Here is a 22,358-nt window from a genome sequence, read left to right as displayed (position 1 = left end):
AATATTTGATGATGAGAACTTGCAGTACTGATCAAGATGGGGTAAATCCACTAGAAACCACTCCCTCTACTTACTACAGCCGAAGAGTTTCAGACGGAATAAAAAGCAACTGTCTGAGGATTCTGAAAAGTAAACAACTGCAGGCAGATAATAAGGAAGTAAAAACTTGAAGAATGGCCAGAACCACTAAGTTTTCTGGTTTACTGAGAATAAGCTTAGTGGCCTGCGCTGGAGAACAATGTAGTGATCATGCGCAGTAAGAACTCTGATAGAAACTCCTATTTCTGGCCAGAGATCCAAAAAGGGGGCCCCCTATGAACTGGAAGTTGCAGGGGAAGTAACTGGTTTATTTCTCCCTCTTTTTTTCTCCCAAGTCCTGCTCTAAGAATGTTCCCAGTCATAAAATTGTGTTGATGTGGTGGAGACAGCAGCAAGTAGCATGGGTAGGTAAAACCCCAAGAGAAAAACCTGCCTCTCCAGAGGAACCAGAAAAATGGGTCCCTGTGGGCTGAAGAGTGTGCATGAAATCTTCATAATTTTTTCTTCCCTATTTACTCTTGTGCTTCAACCCCAAAGGCAGATAATCACTCTGAAATGTACAAGAGTTTAAGGGGAGAAATCCATGTTTCTGGTCAGAGGAATGAAGAAAAGGGAACTATTTGGGACCAGAGACTATGAAAAAAAAGTCCCAGGGAAAAGAGAAGTGAAGCAGAAGATCCCCTAGCTCTGTATTATAAACTGACACAGGTTCCAGGTTCACCCCCAAGCAATGCATGGAATAGACCTAAAGAAAGAAAGAAATGATATGGATAGAAGAATAGAATAAAATTTGAAACAGAAAATCTATAGAGAAAAATAAAACACAAAAGCTGTGTTTTTAAAAGGATCAACAAAACTGTTAAGCATCTAGCCAGACTGACGAACAGAGAGAGGAGATGCAACTTACTAATATTAAGAATAAAAGAGAGGATATCACTACAGACTCTACAGACACAAAGTCTAATAACTTAGATGAAATGGACCAATTCCTCTAAAGATACAGACTAACAAAAGTCACTCAAGAAGAAATGTGTAACTTGGATAGTCTACGTATATTAAATAAATTGAATTCATAGTTAAAAACCTTCAACAAAGAAAACTCCAAACCTAGATGGTTTCCCTGGTAAATTCTAGAAAATATTTAAGAAAGAATTAATAGCAATTCCACATAATCTCATTCAGAAAATTAAGGAGAAAGTAATATTTCTCAATTCTGTTAATGACACCAACATTACCCTAATAGCAAAACAAGACAAAGACATTACAAGAGAGCTGCAGACCACTGTCTGTCATGAATAGCCTTCGAAATCTCCAACAAAATATTAGTAAATTGAATGTAAAAAGAATAATATATCAGAAAATTGGGAGTTTATTCTGGGGACACAAGGATAGCTCAACATTCAAAAATCAATTAAGTTAATGATGGCATTAACAGATTAAGGAAGATGAACCATATGATCTTCTCAATAGATATAAAAAACTATTAGACAAAATTCAACATCCATTCATGATTTAAAAAAAAAAAAAACAACAACCAAACAAAAACGCCTGGCAAACCAGTAATAATAAATTCTCTTACCCAAATAAAGGGCACCTACAACAACAACAACAACAACAACACCCCTATAGCTTATATGAGTTTCATGCTAAAGGGTGAAAGACTGAATGATTTTTTTCTGATATCAGGAACAGGACAAGTATGTCTGTTCTCACTATCCTTATTAAATATTCTAAAATTTTTAGCCATGCAATAAAGTAATTAAAAGAAATAAAAGACATACAGATTAGAAGGGAAGAAATAAAACTCTCTATTCACATTAGAGACAACGGTCTACATGGAAAATCTCGAAGAATTTATAAACCCACACACACAAACCTCCTAGAACTAATAAGTGACGTTAGCAAGGTTGCAGGATGTAAGGTCAGCACATAAAAAAAAAATCACTTGTTTTACTATACAGATGCTCCTTGACTTATGATGGGGTTATGTTCTGATAAACCTATCATATGTTCAAAATATCATTAAGTTAAAAATGCATTTAATGGCTGGGTGCTGTGGCTCACACCTGTAATCCTAGCACTTTTGGGGGCTGAGGTGATTGGATCATGAGGCTAGGAGCTCAAGACCAGCCTGGCCAGCATGGCGAAACCCTGTCTAAATTAGCCAGGTATGGTGGCATGTGCCTGTAGTTCCAACTACTTGGGAGGCTGAAGCAGGAAAATCTCTGGAACCCAGAAGACAGAGGTTGCAGTAAGCTGAGATTGCACCACTGCACTCCAGCCTGGGCAACACAGCAAGACTCTGTCTCAAAAAAAAAAAAAAAAAAAAGGCATTTAATACACCTAGCATACCCAGTGTCATAGCTTAGTCTAGCCTGCCTTAAATGTGCTCAGAACACCTACACTAGCTTACAATTGGACACAATCATCTAACATAAAACTATTTTTATAATAAAGTGTTGAATATCTCCTGTAATTTATTGAATACCATACTGAAAGTGAAAAACAGAATGATTGTATAGATACTCAAAGTATGGTTTCTACTAAATGTGAATCATTTTTGGACCATTGTAAAGTTGAACAATTGTAAGTTGCATCATCATAAGCTGGGGACCATCTATATATCAGCAATGCACACTTGGAAATCAAGATTTTAAAAAGTACCGTTTATAATAGCATTGATACTTAGACATAAATATAAAAAATATATGGACTGGATGTGTATGCTGAAGATGACAAAACGTTGGCCAAAGAAAGAAAAAAACCCTAAATAAATGTTAAGTTTTCTTTTATGAGGTTTATTTGGGTTTTCTTTTATTAATATATAATACATAGAGATATACTAGATTCATGGATTAGAAGTATTAATATTGCCAAGATGCCAATTCTTTTTAAATGAATCTACAGATTCAATGCAATGACTTTCAGAATTAGGTTGTAAATGCCAACAAGCTGAGTCTAACACTTACGTGGAAAGTCAAAGGAACTGAAGATGTTAAACAATTTTGAAGAACAAAACTGGAGCAAACATCCTATCTGATTTCAAGACTCATAAGCTATAACAATAAACACAGTATAAAATTGGTAAAAGGATAAACACATAGATCAATAAAACAGAAGAGAGATTCCAGAAACAATGGTCAATTAACTTTTTACAAAAGTGCAAAGGCTGTTTTGTAAAAAATTAAGTTTTTTCAACAAATACCCCTCAGAAAATTTGATATCTATATGCAAATAAAGAATCTCAAACAATACCTCATAAATATAAATATTAAGCATAAAACTTTATCACTTTTAAATGAAATATAAACTTTGTGACCTTTGTTGGGCAATGAGATCTTAGACATGATACCGAAAGAAAAAAAAATATATTGAGTTTCATCAAAATTAGGAGCTTTTGCTCTGTGAAAAACACTAAGAGAATGAAAAGATCTGCTATGAAGTGAAAAGAAATAGTTGCAAATTTTATCTCTGAAAAACCCATATAAGCAGATTATATTAAAAACTCTTAAAATTCAACAAGAAAGGAGGCAACCCAATATCAAAATGCACAAAATATTTGAATGGATTGTTCAAAGAAGGCAAGTAAACACATGAAACCATGCTCAATTTTATCGGTAACTCAGGAAATGCAAATTTAAACCAAAATGAGATACCATTACACACTAGAATGGCTAATTTAAAAAACAAAAGTCATTACCAAATGCTGGTAAGATATAGATCAACTGGAACTCTCACAAGTTGATAGCCATTGATGTAGCTTAACTTCTCAGAGGAATAACCTAAAAGATCTCTGGGAGCTGATTGTTTCCTAACAAAGAGTATTGCTTGGCTGTGAGAACACAAAGCTAAAGGTCTATAAGGATTTCTTGGTTTGACTTTGGACAGCTAGAAGACACCCAGTAATCACAGGTACCTTGTCTTGGTGCTTCTAAACAGGAAAGGTCAGTGTGATATAAGCTAACTTCAAAGAAGCTAACTTTAAAGAAGGTGTAAACGCTTCTATTTCCTGAGAAAAGCAAGCATTGCTTTGCTGGCCCCTGTCTTGATGAACAATCCCTTTAATTAAACTTTCCAGAAGTGTTGAGTTTTTACCTTCAAACATCATTGTTTTGCCTAACACTTAAGATGTTAATAGCAATGTGTAAATTTGTTCTTGGCTTATTGGTATAAAAGTATTTGCTTGTTTAAGGAGGGATTATTCTCAGGAGCTCCAAGCCAATAAAACAAACTTACAAAGCACATTCTGTATTTTGTTAAGATTTTCTTATTTTCCTAATATTTTAGAGATATCATAGTTTTTGTTCAGTGTATTAGTTATCTGGTGCTGCATAACAAAAAACAAAAAATGAATCTTATAGAAGACCAACTAGATTTGTGTTGTCTAATATGGTAGTCCTGTGTGGCTAAGTTTAAAATGGAACAAAATAGTTTCTCAATCATATTAGCTACATTTTATTATTGAGCACGTGCTCAATAGCTACAAGTGGCTAGTGGCTACCCTACTGAACAGCACTATAACAGTGAAGTCTAAAGACAAAACCTGTGGGCCCTGGAGTTTGGAAGCATGTAGTTTCCATTCTGGATGTAAGACCTTAGGTAAACCCCAGCTTTCTATAAATCAAAGAATATTTCCTATCTGGGAAGATTAAACAAGGTGATGTGTATATAATGCCTATCAGAATGCCTGACACATCACGAATACTAGATAAATATTAATTATAATGATAATTATTGTTAGAAACTGATCAGTGGGAAAATATAACCTACCTGGGATAATTTAACTTTTCTTTGAAATACTCTGTTCCAAGGTTGAGTAACAATTTATGTCGGTGAATAGGACATTATGTTTGTTTCTTCATGTCATTCTAGCTCCCTGAGATTTGGGGATGAGTGGGAGAAAAGGGAAGTGTCCCATTTTTACTTCTAATTTCATGAAATGGGGGAAGAACAGCTTGACCACTAAATTCACTTCATTTCTTAGGAATCCATAGGTTTCCAGTGTGTAAAAAGGCATGTGACATGTTCAGAGAATAATTATGTTCGGTTTTAGGGGGAAGATGCAATAATCTTGCTGTTCTTAATCATTATAAAATCATTCCTCTCCAAATAGTTATTTAGAATGTGTTTCTATATAAAATAGAATGGTGGAAGAAACAGAGAAGACAGAAGGGGGAATCTCATTAATACCAGAACTTCCTAGGCTAAAACTTCAGTATAAGCATACTTCATTCATTATTTATTTTTATTTCTTTGGTGTCACTAGGCATCATCATTCATAATATATTTACTCAAGATCCTTCCGCACTCTAGAAATATGTTTTATCATACAAGTCTTTGATAATCTCAAAAGCTAGAGTGCACTTCATTACAGAGTGTACTTAAAGAGAGGATGAGCTTCAGTTGGGTGACCTGTCACACCCAGCTCATCCATTACATCTCTTGTCACAACTGTTTACTTTTTCACACTGTGCTGAAGCCATTAAGAAGGAACACGAAGGTAGGATTGGCTACACGCTGTTCTCCTCTTGACCTGCCAAGGAATTAATCTTGAATGCTCAATTTAATGCTTTCTAACAGTGACTGCTGGGGATGGGGGTGGGGAGATGTCTGTTGCATTAAAGAAAAAAAAAAGGGTGCCCATTCAAAGCATAGAACTTAATTTCACTGATGTACACTGTGTCATTTTATCTTTGATAGAGAAATAGCAAAAGGTCCACACATTTTTTAACTAGTCTACAATATACCCAGTTGGGGTAGAATGCTTACTTATGTATTAATGTAGATAAATATCAGTAATAGACACCAATTTGTAAACAATAATTGAAAATGGTGGTAGTTTATGGAGAGCTGTACTGCCTACCGTCAATTTGAGAAAGAATTTTAAAACTTTTTTGTAATTATCAAATTCAATTTAGAAATATTTGTTTTTTTGAATATCTTCAGAAATAAATTCATATGGTAAAAGATAATAAAGTTATATATATTATCTTTCTTAAAATGCATAGAAGTGAATAAAAGGAATAAAAAATAGAATAGAAAATATAATCTATAATCAAACTAAGAAACAATGACAACTACAAATAATGGACTAAAAAGATGGTTTGCCTGAAACAGCAACATTTGCTCCAAGTTGAGGTGTAAAAACAACTGGCAATAAATCATCACAGATTTATCTGGCAGGATATAGATCTTTCTGAAGGTAAGTTAGCAGGTCTTGAAAGACTCAGACAATAGTTGATCCCTTAGAAGAGTGAAGACTGAGTTAGTGGATAGGACAGCAGAGACAAAAACATCCTTGTAGAGTTCTGGCTCCTGCAACAAGGAGAGCATATTGTAGAGGAGGCAAAACAAAGAAACAAGGAAAAAAGAGAAACAAATTGCAACTTGGTGAAGAATCTTCACTAGGAGTCACTCCAAGGACTACTCAAAGATTTGCTCTTTTAGGAGAGAAACATTCATCTAGAGCAGAAGGTACACTGGTGACAGACTACCCATGCTACTCTCAACTTACTTCCTGCATGTGTGCTTTTATTAATACTTAAACTAGGGTTAGCACACAAAAAGTCACACATAGATAACTTAGCAAGGATCAAATATGCCACCTGCACATGGTTACCATGGCATTTCCTGGTCTCCCACCAAACAAAGTTAAGGCAACCAGTAAATTTCAGGGAATGGGAAATGAAAAGGACTACAGACAAATATTCCTCTCTAATTAAAAAAAATGGAAGAAAATATGGAATCTTTAGTAGGTGTGAAGAATATCAAAGAATCAATACAGGAGACAATAGAAGAGAAGAGATAATTAAAGAGATAAAAGGCACTCTGATCATGCTGAGAAGATAAAGCCATAAAATTACTGAAGAAAAGGAAAACACATTAGAAACAGAAGTAGAATTGATACTGCTAAAAAGAGAGGCAATGACAAGGACAGACATGAGAAAATAACATAAATGCAAAGGAAAACTAAAAATCAATGAAAGTAATACAAGATATGGCAAACAAAGAGTAGAGTATCCTTAAAAGAGAGAACTGTACAAATGAACAACCAAAAAAAAAAAAAACCCTCAAAGTCACCATAGATGAAAACTTTCCAAAGAAAAAGGAAGTTCTGTATCTGCACATCCAAATGGCTCAGCAATTATTCATAAAAAATAGTTATAATCAGTAGAATCATATATTCTGGTGAAGTTTTTGAACTTCAGGGATAGAAATGTGAGAGTATTGAGACAAAAAATTGTCAAATCACCTGCAAGATATAGAACTCAGGCTGGCCTCAAACTTCCACATAGCGACATTGACTCCCAAAAGACATAGAGGCAATGTCTACTGGTTTTTAAAAGAAAGACAAAACTAATATACCCAGACAAGGGTTCAGTCACTTTTAAAGACAAAAAAGTCATTCTAAAGCAAGTGAGTACTTAGTAAAACCTGGCTGGGATAATGGAACTCAGCCCATCAAGAAATGAATAAAGGGATGTACAACTCAGGGAAGAGAATCTATGAAATGAAGGGATGGTCAATGAGACAGGTTCCCATGTAAATATAGCAGACACTTAATGATAAACCACTATTGGAATTATGATAATAAAAGAGAGTATAAATGCCATAAACATTCATAATGCCAATATAATAATACAGCAAACATAATATAGTTGTGATGGGAATGGGGAGAAGTATTAAGTGGATAACTTGTAGCTACTTTCTTCATCTTCCACAGCAAGCTGTCAACAATTACTTTCTAGAGGAATTTTATGTCCCAACATAGAGAATATCTGTATTACGAGAAATAAAAAAATAGTGGTGGAAATATATATGTAATATAGTCTCAATTGTGAATTTTGGCAGAGTGAGGGAAGATACGATTAGCAAGAAAAGAGACTTGTTAACACTTATGAACAGTATGAAATTTCTGTAGTGCTTTTATAATGAACATCAAATAAATTCCCCTTTTGAATGGATAAACACATCTACTATACTTAGTTAATATGTCAAACTGATTTATTTTATTATATAACGTATTCTTTTGAAAACATTTCCTAACTCAAATATTCAGACTTTTATTGATTTCTTTGAAGCTTTTCATTTTTCAATATCGTTTCAGCAAACATATTTACCTCCTCAGTGAGCCCACGAGCCCATCAAAGAACGTCTCTTAAGTGGCAAACATGCTGTCCCAGCCCTGCATGTCTCCTAAGCAACATCTTTACAGTGTCTGACCCACCAGTTCTGGAATAGTGGACTACAACTCGAAACAGTAAGTAGAGTAAATGGGCTCACTAAGGAAAGCAAATGATCGAATTAAATAAACAATTATCATCTTATGCTTAAACATTGTGGGCTATCATATAATTGGTCTCTTACAGTGTGACATGTTTTGAATTGTGAGAGAAACCACAGAGTTAAGTCTTCCTGAGGTTCAATTATGGGTAACTGCGGATAGTTCCAAGCTCCCTACATTCAGCCCTTCTTGAGCCTGTCATATCTTGATCTGTTTCTAATGTGTCTCCTTGTGTTTGATTCACAGAGCAGCCTGATAGGAAAGGACATGGAGTTGGGGAGAATCTGCCAGAAAAGTGAAGGGAGATACTATTTTTGATTGAGTACCCACCAGCAATTCAGACAGCAGCCGACCTGCTTGAAGACAAGTTGAGTGTAAAATCAAATTCATGTCCCTCAGCAGATGTTGTACTTGTTCACTTGTCATATATGTGGTATAGATTATATTAAGACATTAGGATTGGCAGGTGTGTAGGTTTTATTCTGAGAAAACAAGAAAACTTGTGTAGAAAGCTCAACAAAATGCTTGAAAAATCATCATAAACCTGATTTTAAGTCCCTTTTCAAAAGAGATTGGCCATAGTGCTTTTTTTCCTGAGAGAAATATTGCAATGAAGCTGTTTAGGGGTAAAACTAAATTATCTTGAAGTCAGAGCAAGTTCACTGCTATTTTAAAGTAATTGTAATCTAGCTCCATTGTTTAATAAAGGCTCTTGTAATACCTACTAAAATAAACTTCAATACTGTAATATTGAGGTGCCTCATTTTATAGAGTAAACATGAAGTCTAATTGAAAATATTTCTAACTCAACCGATTATTCAAGTAAATAAGGGAAAGGCAACATTTTTAAAAACCTGATGGCAAATCTTTTAGAAAAGTGGACACGTCTTTCCTTATGCATCCTAGTAACATTGAATTTTTATATGGGCAGTTTGCTTAAAAAGGCTACGGTTGCCTTTATCAATTATAATTATCTATGAATATTCAAACTGCAAGAGATTTAGCAATCACTGTTATTATATATCTATTTTCTGATTTTAGGGATAACAAATGCATCCTTATTCGGAAGATGACCAAACAAACTTTGCAACACAAAAATCTGTAATGGGTGCAAGGTTGTTGGGTGAATTATCAGGTTGCTCAACTCTAACTTCCCTTTTTTAAGGTCCAATCAAAGATATCATCATGCTATTTAAGCAAATTAAAATAACCTATTGATTGAAAAAGACTACTGTCAATATTGGTGTTGGTTATCTCCATCACAAATACGTGTGCGTATATGTGAGTGTACCTGTGTGTTTATATCACCCAGTTGTCATATTGCATGTAAAATTCTCTCTCACTTTTAACATTTTTTTCATGAAATTCCATGTCAAGTCATGACATTCTGTTCTATCAATATCCTATTTTGAGAGACTTTAACATTTTTATTATGGTATATTAATTATTGGGAATTTAAAGATTCCAGAAAGTATAAGGTCTTACAATGATGCTGAGTTCCATTTATTTGGTGTTGAAATATGGCCAAAGTCATTCTGACCTACTGATGTGTATCACACCTTGAAAGCATTTATATTCCTCCAAAATGGAATCCAGAGAGAAGATACTCAGATATTACCCTTTTCATAGAGATTATTTGCAGCCCCAGGAATCACCTTTATCACATTAACTTACTAAAATGCCTCTCCTCTCAGAAGGCCTAGCTCACAAGTCACCTCTTCTTGAAGTCTTCTTTAATTATCTTTCCACATTGAAATCCTTTGTTTGTCCCTTTGTACTATCAGAGTATTTTATTCCTGTGTTATAGAGCACCTAAACATGTAGTAAGCATCTTATAAATAATTTTTGAATTAATGGAGAGATGAATCAAGTCAGAGTTTAATCTAGTGGTAAGGGCACCCCGAAAGCACTAGTTTAGGTATCACCTTAAGCTGTAAAACACAATTCAGTTTTATTTTAACGGTTTTATAAATCTAGATTTATAAAATTTATAAAATTTAGAGTACTATAGAGGACTACATCTAAAGCTGTCTTATCTTCTGAATACAAATCCTGTGAATGTTAAGCTGCTTAGGTACAGTATATAATAAGAGGTGGCTGGCACTGTGGCTGACACTTGTAATCCAGGCATTTTGGGAGGCTGAGGCGGGTGGATTGCTCGAGCCTAGGAGTTCGAGACCAGCCTGGGCAACATGGCAAAACCCGTCTCTACTAAAAATACAAAAACTAGCCAGGTGTGGTGGCACACCTGTAGTCTCATCTACTTGGGAGGCTGAGGTGAGAAGATTGCTTGAGCCCAGGAGGTTGAGGTTACAGTGAGCCATTATCATGCCACTGCACTCCAGCCTGAGCAAAAGAGTGAGACCCTGTCTCAAATAATAATAGGCAAAATTAATCTATTAAGATTTCAGGTGAGCTTACCTGAACACCTAATTTCTGGAATATTTAGTGACTTTGCAGAGAGAAAACATCTTAAAGGCCAAAGGTTTCATTTAAGGCATATAATTAATAGATTTTGCCATTCATTGTGATTTCCAGGAGACTTGAGGCTTGGTCTGCTTCCAGTATAGAATTTGGTCTTTATTTGTATGTTTCTCTTGCTTTGGCATCAATTCTATTTTAAGCTCTGTAGCTGGCACCTTATAAGTTATTTTTTCCTTGATATGCTCTAAAATATCACTCAACATGATAAAACTGTATGCTAGCAGTCCTCTTAGGTTTAGATATGAACAAGCAAGCAAACTAAGAGATCTATCTTTTGTTTTCAGTTCAATTCAGTAAATTAACTGCTTGTTTGTTGGGCATTAATAGACTATTAAAAATTATCTTCAACTGCACAAAATTCTACCAAATGTTGTATGAATTGAGGCCATTTTCAAGAGTTCAGTTTCCTCTTCTGTCAAAATGAGGACATTAGACTAAATCATCTTCAAGTGTTAACATTCTATGGTGTTCTGTTTCCAAGTGTACCATTTCTTGATTATGCTTTATGTGTTTAGAAAACCCCTTGGAACTGAAGAGCATGTATAACTCAAAAACTTTTTAAATATTTAGAAATACTCAGAGTAAATAAAAAGACAGTGCATAGTAAATGTACTAAGTTGGTTATCCCAAAGCTGGGAATTTAGAATAAAATACACTGGATAGGAAAAGCATTTAAAATACTCGGGTGATAGTGCTAAAAACAGATCTCAAAGGAAACTGAAATATGTGCAGAGAACTGAGTCACTTTACAAGCACTTCTGTAAGTGCTCAATAACTGGTAACTAATGTAACTTTTCTCTTTATATTTTACTCTTATTTTGAGGGACTGCTCTCTTCATATGACTACTGTACACGGATGATGAACATCTATTAATGTCTTCATTCACTCATTTAACAATGATTTATTAAGCCCCTAGTAAGTGCAGGTACTGGGCTAGATATTGCAGACATAATGGGAAGCTAGAGAGCATGGTTCCAGCCATCACTCAGCTTTCAAGCTTGTCATTGTAAAGTATTAAAAAAATATATTGGAATAGAAGGCATTTGTTCTCTATTCAAGCAAGAATACAAATTGCCAGCTTTATGCTTGTTATCAAATTCATATGGATATTTCTTCTAGCCTCTACACTTAATATTCCTTAAGCCTTTTCCTCATAAAAATAAATCCTAATGAAATACTGTTCAGCAATAAAAGCGAACATAATATGAATACATACAACAACACAGATGCCATATGAAAGAAGTCAAAAGACTACAAGTATAATTCCATATGTATGACATTCTACAAAAGGTAACATTAGAGTGACAGAAAGGAACTGAGTGGTTGCCTAGGGCTGGGGGCCAGTTGGTGGGATCCACTGAGAAGGGACATGAGGGAACTGCTTAATATCTTAATTGTGGTAGTTACATGATTATATATAGTTATCTAGATTTATCGAAATTTATTCACACAGGGTAAAGTTTACTGCCTGTAAATTATACCTCGATAAAGCTAAAAAATAATATATTATTTCTATCTACCTTCTTTAAAAAGTTCAGAAGACAGAAGTGATATTAAACAGTAGAAAAAAATCCTATTCATTCTGGTAAGTTTTCTAACTCTTTTTTGCAAAGTAATTTATATACTTCAATTTCATTAGCTTTGCTCTTCACAAGAGTGCCTTAAACAGACAATATTTTAAGATTCTTGGCTTTGTCAGAAGGCGAGAATAAAAAATCACTATGAAGAATGTTACTGTATTTCCAGTATTATTACCATTGCAGGCAAAGTCCATCAAGTTCTCAGCATCTCTTATACAAGGATCTACATAAAAAATTAGAATATTAGAAATGAAGTTTCTAAACAGAATAGTGTTCATTCCTTCCATCTATCATCTTTTTCATTTTGCTTTCTCAGAGATGAATATAATACTCAATTATACCGACTCTATTAGCCTTGTTTTTAATATCTTTTTTTCTATCTTCTATTTATTGGAGTGGCATCATTGTATAAGTTTTTTAAATCTGTTTGAGAATTATATCAGCTACGAATCATATAGAAATCCACAAGCACTTTGACAACTATGAAACTGACTCTTAAAATATAAATATTTGGGAAAGAACCAAGTGACTCAGTTACGTACCCGAAGAAATGAAAGTCAAACATCCTTGGATGAGTAAGAAAATCAGCAATAAGAAAGAAAAACTTAGAAGAGTTTAGGGGAAGGTGGTCACTGGTTTTGATAGCTTAAAAATAGCTCAACTTTAAATAGTAAGAAGGAGATAGGGCTCAATTATATAGGCCTCCTGGGCCTTAGGTTGCAGTCATCATACATCTGCCCCTCGATGCTTTCTGCACTGGATAGTCCTGCCTCCGGAGTAACACCTTATTAGTGGGATTTACCCTGTTGATGAATTACACTAATGGATCATTAGAATGACAGGTCACGCCAGTGATGTATTGCCAAGTAACTTAATGAGAGTGATAGCTCATTCCGATTACGCTCCCATGAAAGGAGGGCTCCGTCTTCAGAAGAACTCATCTCTAAGCTGATTCTGCTTAATTACAGGATACAACATGTGCTAATAGTAATGTCAAGATGTTCTTTGGCACCATATTTTTGGCACTGATCAAAATATGATTTATTGCTGTACTCTATACACTTGGAAATGTTCAAACAGGATGCACAGTCTCAAGATGAGAAGACACTCTGGAATCCACTTAGTTTCTAAGCTAAAAACACACACTTTCCACTGTAGATCTCTAAACTGACAGCTGAAAGATGCGGGTTTGAGAGCTTGTGTCAATCAAGTTCTCCTAGAAGCAGCATTTGGTTAAAAAGAGATAGAGGAGGGAGGAGGAGAACTGACTTCTCTTTAAGACTGGCAGAAATGGTATATTATACAAGTTGTATCTTCATAATGACAGATTACTTTTAGGGGGATTAGACTTATACCCACCAATGTCTTAGGCTAGTGCAGAATTTTGACAGTATTTGTATCAGCCTAGGAAAGCGAGAAAAACATGATGACAAAGGAGGATTATTTATTAAACTTCTAAGAATAATCACTACCACGATTATTATTAGTTACAGGCTTCAGGCAAGGTACTGGGCCTGACACAGTGGTTTGTTTAAAAAGTGGCAATGATTTATGAAACCTGTGTTATGTAAGATATAAAGCTACCTTAGTAGAACTCAGTTATGAACTAACTTAGCACATAGCGTAAGGACAGAGAGTTGTCTCAATTAGACGGGGAGAACCTTGCAAAAATGTTCTTTCCTTTTTCCCTTGACTGCTATGATGCTGAAGGAATTTTATGTTCAGTGTTGGTAGTTCCTCCTAATTCCTTTTGCCTTTAATATCTGGCTGCTTTTTATACATCCTTGTTTGATTAGTTCCATTATATCTGTATCTTGCATGAAAATCCACTTCTTTTTTGTTTTTTGGAAAGTAGAACATAAATTACAAGTAAAAAAGAATAGATTTGCAAAGCTGTTGAGTGTGTGTGTGTGTGTGTAGTGGGGGAGGGAGCCTTAAAAACAAAACCAAAAGAAAAATGTCGTACATAATCCATTGCGTTACACTTTTGCAAGTGCTATTTGTTCATCTCACTTGACTTGCATCAGTGACCCCATTAGATAGCCAAGACCATGAAAGACCATCTCCACTTAAAAGATGACTTGCCCAATATCACATAAGAAATAAGTGGTTGACTTACTGTATTCATCAATTTTCACACTGCTATAAAGAACTGCCCGAGACTGGGTAATTTATAAAGGAAAGAGATTTAATTGATTCACAGTTCTGTATGGCTTGGGAGGCCTCAGGAAACTTACAATCATGGTGGAAGGCGAAAGGCAGGCAGGCATCTTCTTCACAGGGCAACAGGTGAAAGAATGAATGCAGAAGGAACTACCAAACATTTATAAAATCATCAGATCTCATAAGAACTCACTAAGACAAGAACAGCAGGGCGGAAACTGCCCCCATGATTCAATTACCTCCGTGTGGTCTCTCCCTTGATAGGTGGGAATTATGGGGATTATAATTTTGAGATTTGGGTGGGGACACAAAGCCTAACCATGCAAGTTAGCTTTTGAAACTGGGTCTTATAACCCCTAATGTGTTAGTTCTCTTTGATATCATGCCTTCTCCAAAAATAATCACAATACTAATCAAATGACGTGTGATAACTTAAATATTGGTTAAAAACACAACATCTAAGTTACTGCAAGATGAATTCCTACATACAGAAAAATTGTTCTGTTTTCCTAACAGAAGGAAATTTTCTATTACTTGGTGTCTGCTGAACCATACAGTTAGGGAAATGCAGCTGTCAAGCTGACTGGTTGACTTTGAGTTAGCAATGAAATAGTCCAAAGGCAGTTCAATCACAATATTTAATTAATGGCTACAGGTGAGAATTTTATGAAACATGTTAAATAGTGGATTTCTTGTTATTTTACGTAAGGTGATATAGACGCGTTCTTTAAGATAATCCTATATCCCTATTCAATAATTGTCTTTAGAACAAAAGGAATTAAACTCATTTTTCTCAAGTGTTTTACTCTAAACAGTAATAATAGTTTTAAAATGAGGTATGTGTGCCACATCATGCAGATTTACTTCCATTTCTGCTCTTAGATTATTTTTTCCTGTATCAAGATTCACACTTTACTCTCTTTGGATGAGTTAAAAACCTCTGTGGAGCTGGCAAGGTGAGTGTGTAGGAGCCTGTATTCTGAAACCATTTGGGAGTATGGTTCTTTGACAAATCTAACGGGACTTCCTGAAGCCTAGAAGTTGTGGTTCATGATCCAACTCAATTGCCCAGAAAATAGCACAACAGTGAGCACATGCTTAATTTGAAGATGCTGATAAGACGGGGTTTGGGCTTGGGGAGTGGTGGGGAGGGCAGCATGCGGCCCTTCAGCAAGTGTGATCAAACAGCAACAAAGGAACAGGCACTTCCCTCCCCACTCCCTTCTTCTCCCTAGATCCTTGCTTTTGTTACCAAGAGATGCATTAGGTTTTATAAAGCAAATTGTTGATTTTTGACCACAACAATAAGTTAGTATTACTTCAAATTAGGAAACACTCAAAGTGGTTCAAGCACAGGAACTCAGAGCCATTACATAGTTATTCTTCTGCCTCCTCTTCTATGCTCTCTCTCTTTTACAGGAACAGCCAGAAAATGAGAATAGGGTAGCTTGAGACTTCCTTAGTCTTTGCTATAAGATGGTGTATGGATACACATTTTTTTTAACCTAGAGGTAATTCCTTTATCAACTTCCTTTCAAGAGAGAGGATCATTAAAAATTGACTTTAATAGGAAACTTCAGATATTATCTATTAAATTTTATATATAAAATTTTTTCTTCCACTTGACTATAAGCAGTTTAAGGGTCTTTGGTTCCCTATGAATGATGGCACAGAGCTTAACACATAGTAGATGCTAAATAAATACATATAGTTGAATGAATGGATCCTACATGATGGGTTGACAAAGGGAATGAAATAAGCTTCAAGTGCCTGGATCAGCTGGAAATCCAGGTGCCAAGGCCAAGATCCACCTCACCAGGAGAGCAAGGCAAGCGTGAAGGTAGAAACTCACACTGCTCTGAGATAAATGGAAGCCCAGGGTGGGGTAGCAGAAAGACCACTGGATGGGGAGTAAGCAAAGTTGAGTGTTAGTCCTGGCTCTACAGCTCTGAGGCCTTGAGTCACCTCTCTGAGCCTCAATTTACTATTTTTTGAAATGGGAATAGAACTGTCTCTATAGCTTTCCCCAGAATTATCATAAGGATCACAGGCAGCAGGGCACATGAAAGACTTTTGCTAGATATGGTCAAACCCTATAGCAAGGTAAGGTCATAGCAAATGACTTCCTGCTTCTCTTGCAGTTGAAGAAGTTTTTTGTTTCTTGAGGGTCCTCCTCTCTGTCTGGGTAAATAGAGGTCATCCAGTTCAAGAAACCACTGGTTGAGGTTGGCCTTGCTTCTTCTGGTTTCAGTCACAGCATTCAGAGAGGAGAATTTCTTCCACTTTGAAAATAAATGGCAATTGCTAAGCATGTTTCTATTTTACAATGACACTTTTCACAAGTGAAAAGGAACAACTTGGGAAGCATACAGCAGCACCCTGGGTATTTAAAGGGGCCTTGTTGGGGGGTGGGTAGTAACAAAAAAAGTAACTTAAGGGGCGGATATGTGTGTGTGTGCACGCGCACGCACACACACTGGGTGGGGGCGCAAGGCTGGCGACTCTCACATTCCTGAAACAGTGCCAGGAAAAACCATCCTCCCTAGAAGCTGGAGTCCTTCAAGCTAGATAAAAGTGGGGGTGACTGTCCTCTGCCTGGGGAGCCCCCAGCACTGTAGCTAAGGGCATCCTTTCAAAAGCTAGAGGAGCTGGTTTGTATTATAATAAAAGGCTTATAGGAAATACCAGTTAACTTTATTCAGAAAACAAAGGGAATGAAAATAAACTTTATTGAATGGCAATAATGAAAACTTCCTGTAGATGAAAACAAAAAAGAGTAGAGGGAATTTTTTTAAAAAAGAGAGAACCATATGGATTCATGGGGCTTAAATCTTTGAACATGTTGCCTAATGGATGACCCCATTCTTAAAGCGCTTCCATTTCTCATAAGTTTGCCTATGGCTAGGTCTAGAAATCATTGCCTTTAGGGTTTGGTGCATATCCCCAGAGCTTTGCAAAGGGAGCTCAGGACAGGAAGGGAACTTGTACTGAACGCCTACTCTGCAGCAGACATTGTGCTAGGTGCTTAGAGCACATTCTCAATTAATACATTACACTGAGTGAAGAACAAAAGTTATTACTACTTTCAATTTCACAGATGAGGAAAGGGAGTCTCAGAAATGTTCAGGGGGAGACAAAAGGTCACACAGCTAGTAATTGACAAACCAAAGATTCAATCCCAGGTCTGCTGGCAGTGACTCCAAATCCTGAACTCTCTCTACTATGCCATCTTGCCTCCCTTGGCCGTACAACTTTCAAGGATCAGAATTGGGGGGGTGGGAGTAGGCCTTTTCAGGCCCCCTTTGTTCTCTCTTAATCATTCCTGGGGTAATGGCTATAAAGGCATAATATTGGCTATAATGTAACCATAAAAACATTCTCCTAAGAGATATTGTAACAACTATGATAGATTGAAACGAGTCATATATGCTTATAATCCCGAGCTCCTAATGATACAAAAATAATAAAATGGCCACCTTTTTGAAAGGATGCTAGGGAATTGATGGTTTATTCTGAACACTGGTAAAATGAAATACTTAAACATTTATCCTGTTCTTCTACAAACTGTACCAACAGGTAACCAAATTGTAGATGAGAGGAAGTTTCTCTGTATAGAAATAAATTCTAATAAAGTAATGAAGAATAAAATTGCAATATCACTGCTTCCTCCTAATGAAGGAAGGACTGAGAATCAATGGCTGCTTCCAAGAAAGACAATTAGATAGCACGCACCTCTTGATGAGAACACATCACCACCTAAGAAGCCATCCTTAAACAATCAAATCTGGATGTCATTAAGTCTCTAGATCCAACTACCAATTTGTAAAAAATACATAGGCCAGAGAAAGATGGGACTCTACAGTGTGGGAATGAAATCAGCAAAATCTCAGCCAAGGGAAATAAGAGACGATCTGATTTCTTCAACAAATAAATTGCAATGGAGGAGCAAAACTATAGACTAAAAGAGCTCTAAATTATATATATATATATATATATATATATATATATATGAAGAAACAAAATATATATGTACTAGATATATATATATATGTAGTACCTATATTTTGTTTCTTCTAAAAAAAAACAGGATACACATGCAGAATGTGCAGATTTGTTACATAAGTATACATGTGCTATGGTGCTTCGCTGCACCTATTGACCCATCCTCTAAGTTCCTTCCCCTCACACATCCCCACCCCCCAATAGGCCCTGGTGTGTGTTGTTCCCCTTTGTGTCTATGTGTTCTCAATGTTCAACTCCTACTTATGAGTGAGAACATGCAGTGTTTGGTTTTCTGTTCCTGTGTTAGTTTGCTGAGGATGATAGCGTCCAGCTTCATCCATGTCCCTGCAAAGGATATGAACTCATTCCTTTTTATGGCTGCATAGTATTCCATGGTGTATATGTACTACATTTTCTTTATCCAGTTTATCAATAAATATTTTTTTAAAGCAGGCAACATTTAGTGTTTATGGATATACATTTGGCTGATAAAAGTATAAAGAAATGAAAAAAATAAGAAATGAATTACCATAGAAATCAGTGATTCCTCTTGTGGGGGAGAGGATTGTGTTTAGGAGGCAGCAAGCATGGGGCCCCTGGGCTGTCTGGTAACATCTAGCCTCTTCCATGGGTGGTGTTTTGAGGTGTCCACCTTTAATAATGAAACTACACATTTATGTTATTTTAACAATAAGTACATATGGACACCTGCGCCTCTCTGACTGCTTCAAGTACATATTTTTAAGTTTAGGGCTCTGAAAGCATTAGTCCATGCCCTTGCGTATGAAAGGCACTTCTGGGAAGAATTTCTTTTAAAACCTGGCTTATTTGAAATGAAAATTCTAAAGTTCTTTCCCTGTAAAGTGCCAGTTTCAGTTTGGTATGAAAAATACTAGAGACTGAGATCAAAATACGCCAGACATTTCTTTCTTGAATCACAGAGTGTGGCTCCATTTGTAGAACATTCCAGAGAAGAGTCCTGATCCTCTTAAGACCCAGGTGGCCTCTTATTTTTTCACTTTTGAATGACTCCCTTCATTCCGAGTTTCCTTTCCATAGACAGAAGGCCAGAGGAACTGTGATGGGCAAGCCACCAGGGAAGGCTGGTTTCAAATCATCATCGAGAGAAAGGATCCCCTTAATATCCTCCAACACGCTGTTTCTGGTCGTCCCATGAAGTTCCTCAGGCACGGGTTCCCAAGGCAGAACTTCCTCCTGCTGCACTTCAACCACAGGCCTTCTTGCCCTGTCTGGAGAGGCAATACAGATGATCCCACCTGAGTGCTCACTCTCTCTCTTGTCCATATTCACAACTATGTGAATGGTCAGTACTGTGGATGGACATATCAGATGACCTCCATAAATTATGTTCTTTTCCATTTAACATTTCACTAATGTGTCACAGGTAGAACAGTCCACAGTTTGTCAAACCCTTTCCCACAAACACTTCTATTTCCATGCTTTCTTAAAAAAAAATCACATTAATGATTTAGGTTTAATTTTTCTGTCTACAAAGACATTTCATCTTAGTCTGTGGTTCTCAACCCTGGCTACAGAGAACCACCTGGGAATCCTTTCAGATAAACTGCTGCCCAGGCTTCATCCAAAACCAAATGAAACAGAAGCTAAGGTACTGATACTTGGGCCCCAGGTGAGTCCGTGTACAGTTGGGATTAAGAACAACTGGCTGGGATTTTTACTAACTTGAGTGAAATCAATTAGCCCCATTATATAGGTGTTTTATGTCTTCATCGATTTTCCACCTGGTACTCACTGGACATATATTGATTCCCATTCTTTCCTTCCCTAGTCATTCACGTTGCTATTGTGTATGGTTTACATGCACCCTCAAAAATAGCTTCTGTGACTCTTCCCTGAGGTAAGAATGGAGAAAGTGGATGGGTGAAGGTCATAGGTCTTCTTCTATGCTAACTACATGACACTGGGGAAGAGGCTTAGCCTCTGTTTTTGCATACTTAAAATGGGAACAGCAATGTTATCCTTTCAGGGTTATCTCAAAGATGGGAAGCAATGTTCAGAAAGAACCTAGCCCAAAGTGAGGGCTCAGAACAGGACACTTTCATCTTATAATTCCCTTGGGAACTGTGTAAATTGAGCCAGCTCCACCCAAGTGCTGAAGTCCCTTCAGGGGCATTTCAGGATGCCCTGTTAAAATATTGAGGATTCTTACAGTAGGAAAATTTCTTCTGCAGTCCCATTAATTCAGTGTGAAAAATACAGACTTATACAAATGGATGTTCATATTTTATGTATTTATATTTACATACATACTTACTGATATGTTATTTTAAATTTATTTTTAAAAGCTACTGAACCCACCTACCTCAGATATTGTCTCCCGGTGTGTGGCTGAAATACTTATTATAAGCACTCATATTCTTCAAAGTTAGAAATGTGCTCCTAGTTATCACAGGCAAGATCTTATTGGTAGGAAGTGCTCCAATGCAGCTCATTTGCTCAAGTTAATCGCTCAAAGAGAACTTCTCTTACCCAGCCAGAGCCTCTCCCTTTGAAGTCAACAAGAGCCCTGCCAGCACAGAGTGAGAAAGCAAAGAAGCCAAGGATAGGGCCCCACTAGAGTGCTTTGGCCTGAGTTTCAAACTTTCAAAATGCTGCTTTTCTGGGAGCACACAAGCTTTATATTTGATCTCAAAACTCTCATCTATCTATGCTGACTATGAATCAAATGTATTGCATCTTCACAGAAATATATGAAAATGCTCTGTATGCATGGCTTTGGTGAGTTGGCATCTCTGGATTTTTTTTTACTAGTATTTCTATGCTTTGGTTGGCCATCAGCATGTCTAGAAATATATAACAAAATCTATATTCATTCATAAGAGCAGATTATAGTGGGAAATGAATGGTTTGCAAAAATAACATTGCCAAGTAAGAGAAACTTATCATAAGAGTCCAGACTTTAATCATTACATTATGGAAGGTGCCCTCCCTTGCCATTTTAAATAGGCATGATTGACCATAGTTTGACATCTTTGGTGAGTGAAAGCTAAGCACTCCTAAACATTATTCTAGCTCTCATTGCTGTTGCCATCAGTATGCCTGCCTTCAGAAGGACTGACTTCCATTTTGTTTAAAAGCTGTTTTGGGCTTAAGGAAATTGTTCAGCAGGAACTATTAAAGCTGAACATATATGCATACCCTACAACTCAGCAATTTCACTTCTAGGTAGATACTCTGGTAATGTGCACATGGTCACCAAAAGACATGTACAAGGATGCTCAGAGTGCCTTATTGGTAATGCTTCAAAAACGGAAACTTCCCAAATGTCAATGCAATAGAATGAATAAGTGAAATGTGGTATATTCATACAATGGAATGCCACCGGGAAGTGAAAAAGAACCGACCATAGCTACATAGGACAATATGAATAAATCCCAAAAACATAAAATTGAGCTAAGGATGTCAGACACAAAAGGACTCAAACTGTGTGATTATATACTATGTAGAGTACAAAAGAAAGCTGTACAGATCTATGCTGTCAGAAGGCAGGACAGCGAGGACTTGCGGAATAGGGAAGAAAGTGAGAAAATAAGGTGCTCATCAGGTGCTGGTAATTTTCTCTTTTTTGACCCAAGCAGTATGTACACCAGTGAATTCTTTCAACTATATTCTTACTATATATATATAGTATCTTATATGGATGACATGCTTCATTTAACAGTTAAAAAAATACTGTAGTGAGCAGGGAAAAAAAAGCAAAGCATGGTCTTTAAGACTACGCGAATTTGGAAGAAAACCTGAGAGCTTCTCCTGAGAGTGAAAT

General features: G+C 36.4%; 1 protein-coding gene and 1 long non-coding RNA gene across 3 annotated transcripts in view; one reads left to right on the top strand and one right to left on the bottom strand.

Moving 5' to 3' along the window:
- Positions 1-9,174, top strand: part of LOC129532687 (uncharacterized) — a 34,612-nt gene extending 25,438 nt beyond the window's left edge. The window contains exons 2-3 of the long non-coding RNA XR_008678529.1: positions 8,147-8,299; positions 8,570-9,174. This is a non-coding gene — a long non-coding RNA (uncharacterized lncRNA). The remainder of the gene's footprint in view (positions 1-8,146; positions 8,300-8,569) is intronic.
- Positions 1-22,358, bottom strand: part of RARB (retinoic acid receptor beta) — a 767,532-nt gene that overhangs the window by 362,101 nt on the left and 383,073 nt on the right. The gene's annotated exons all lie outside the window — the stretch shown is intronic.

The sequence above is a fragment of the Gorilla gorilla genome, chromosome 2 (genome assembly GCF_029281585.2).
Source record: "Gorilla gorilla gorilla isolate KB3781 chromosome 2, NHGRI_mGorGor1-v2.1_pri, whole genome shotgun sequence".
Taxonomy (NCBI): Eukaryota; Metazoa; Chordata; class Mammalia; order Primates; family Hominidae; genus Gorilla; species Gorilla gorilla.
The sequence above is the reverse complement of the archived record's forward strand: the minus strand, read 5'-3'. Positions and strand labels throughout refer to the sequence as shown.